At 47.9% G+C, this 2,386-nt stretch overlaps 1 pseudogene; it reads left to right on the top strand.

The window, feature by feature from the left end:
• Positions 1-806: 806 nt before the first annotated feature.
• LOC140395614 (transgelin pseudogene) lies at positions 807-1,697 on the top strand (annotated as a pseudogene).
• The last annotated feature ends 689 nt before the right edge of the window (positions 1,698-2,386 follow it).

The raw sequence follows: 2,386 nt of genomic DNA, 5'->3' as shown, positions 1-2,386 counted from the left end.
CCCCGCGCATGCATGGGGGGGGGTCACTTCTGCATCGGCCATCGCGGAGGCTATGGCCGAGGCGGGAGGAAAAGAGTGTCCCCACGGCATAGGCCCGCCCGCAGATCGGTGGGCCCCGATCGTGGGCCAGGCCACCGTGGGGACACCCCCCCGGGGCCAGATCGCCCCCCCCCCCCCCCAGGACCCCGGAGCCCGCCCGCGCCGCCAGTCCGGTAAGGTAGGTGGTTTGATTCACGCCAGCGGGACTGGCATGACAGCAGCGGGACTTTGGCCCATCGCGGGCTGGAGAATCGCTGGGGCGGGGGGGGCCTGCCGACCGGCGTGGCGTGATTCCGGCAGTGGGTCGGAGAATCCCGCCCCTTGTCTTGTTCTTCAGCCTCGTAGGACCGGTACTGACCCTGCTCTGGGCACAACTACTGGAACCCAATTTGATCCGTTGCCGAAATTTGTCACAAACATTGGATCCTCTACCTCGAATTCTCTTGCATTCTTACATATGTTTCCTCTTCTGGTTCCTCTGGCTTGTCTCCATCCTCCCTGTTAAGTTTGGGTACATCAGGCTTAACCTGGTCCTCAACGGATGACCCATCAACAGCTCAGCTGGATAGACTCCAGTAGTCATATGCAGAGTGATCCTATATGACAACAGGAACCTAGTCAACTTGGTATTTAAAGATGTGGATATTTGCTTCTTCAAGCCAGCCTTAAACGTCTGCACTGCTCTCACAGCCAGTCCATTGGATGAAGATCGATACGGTGCCGTTCAGATATGTTTGATTCCGTTAAAAGGCATAAACTTGACTCTCGGCTTGAGAAGTGAAAGCAGCAAGTTGTGACTCCTGTGGGCGGGGGAAAATAAAATAAAAGTATTACTTAACTGATAAGGATGGCCAATACAGGACCTTCTTTTGGACTTAGTTGGGACATTCGGAACAAGATCGAGAAGAACCTGAACTGGAGGAGCGGCTAGTGGAGTGGATTGTTGCTCAGTGTGGAGCCGGTGTGGGTCGACCTGAGCCTGGGAGACCTGTTTCCAAGTTTGGCACAATATTGAGCCAACTGATTAACAGTCTCGATTCAGAGGACAAGAAACCCATTAAGAAGATTCAAGGCACTGACAAGGCTTTTAAACAAATGGAACAGGTGTCCCGATTTTTGACAGCCGCTGAGGCGTATGGAGTCAACAAAACTGACATCTTCCAGACTGTGGATCTGTGGGAATCGAAGGATATGGCTGCTGTTCAGAGAACCCCCATGGCTTTGGGAAGCATTGCAGTAACAAGAAATGATGGACATTATCATGGCGATATGAACTGGTTCCACAAGAAAGCACAGGAGAACGAGCGTGAGTTCACTGATGAGCAGCTGGCCCAGGGCAAGAGCATCATCGGCCTCCAGATGGGAAGCAATCAAGGAGCGTCGCAGGCTGGAATGGTTGGCTATGGACAATCCCGACAGATCATTAGCTAAAAAAACACCTGAGGAAGGAGCAGCGCTCCGAAAGCTAGTGACATCGAAACAAACCTGTTGGACTTTAACCTGGTGTTGTAAGACTTCGTACTAAAAAAACAAGTCATTGAACCCTCTCTCTGTAAAGCATGATTTTTACCATTTCAAAGTCCACAAGCCCAAACAGCTCATAACACTAAACATTCAATTGTGATGTAGACAAGTAGTGGTTATTTATTATTTTGGCAGTTTCTTTATAGTCGTTTGTTTTATTCCCCCCGCCTCCCCAGATGTGGGCTGTAATTTGGAATGTCTACAGAGACAAACTATATACATAACCCACCCTGATAGCTGCCAAGGACTGCATGTCACATTGCAAACTTGTAATTTCAAACATGGTTGTGGAATCGTGTAAAGAGCATGTTGGAAAGGTTTATCATTTCGTATGGCTTAACCAGCCTGCTTTACTTTTTTTTATTATTACTTTGTCACTGTCAATCTACTTGGCTAGTAATGAAATAGTGTACATTTTTAAAAATGAAGTTTGAAACAATTTGAAAAGAGATGTTTGGAATAATTGAGCATAAGAGGATTCAATGGCCTGTGAATGGCCACGGGGAATAGCCACGACAATGACATTCCCATTCTTTAAACTTCCGTTGCTCACCTGTTGCATTCAATGAGTTGCCCTCCAATTATCCCCTCGTTCTCATCGTTGCCATTCACACCGCACTGTTGTGGGGAATGTTTATTGTTGGCAAATTTTAATTTCCAAACTATTAGAAGTTGAGAAATAACTTGCACAAGAAGGAAAACAACGCCACTTGCACCCCTGCAACTCTGCTATTTTGTTGGGAGCAATGAATGGGTGTGGTTAACAGAGTTGATCTGCAATTTTTTAAAAAGCAGATTGTCTTAAGGACTCGTATGATCGGAT

The sequence above is a fragment of the Scyliorhinus torazame genome, chromosome 2 (assembly GCF_047496885.1).
Source record: "Scyliorhinus torazame isolate Kashiwa2021f chromosome 2, sScyTor2.1, whole genome shotgun sequence".
Classification (NCBI taxonomy): domain Eukaryota; kingdom Metazoa; phylum Chordata; class Chondrichthyes; order Carcharhiniformes; family Scyliorhinidae; genus Scyliorhinus; species Scyliorhinus torazame.
The sequence above is the reverse complement of the archived record's forward strand: the minus strand, read 5'-3'. Positions and strand labels throughout refer to the sequence as shown.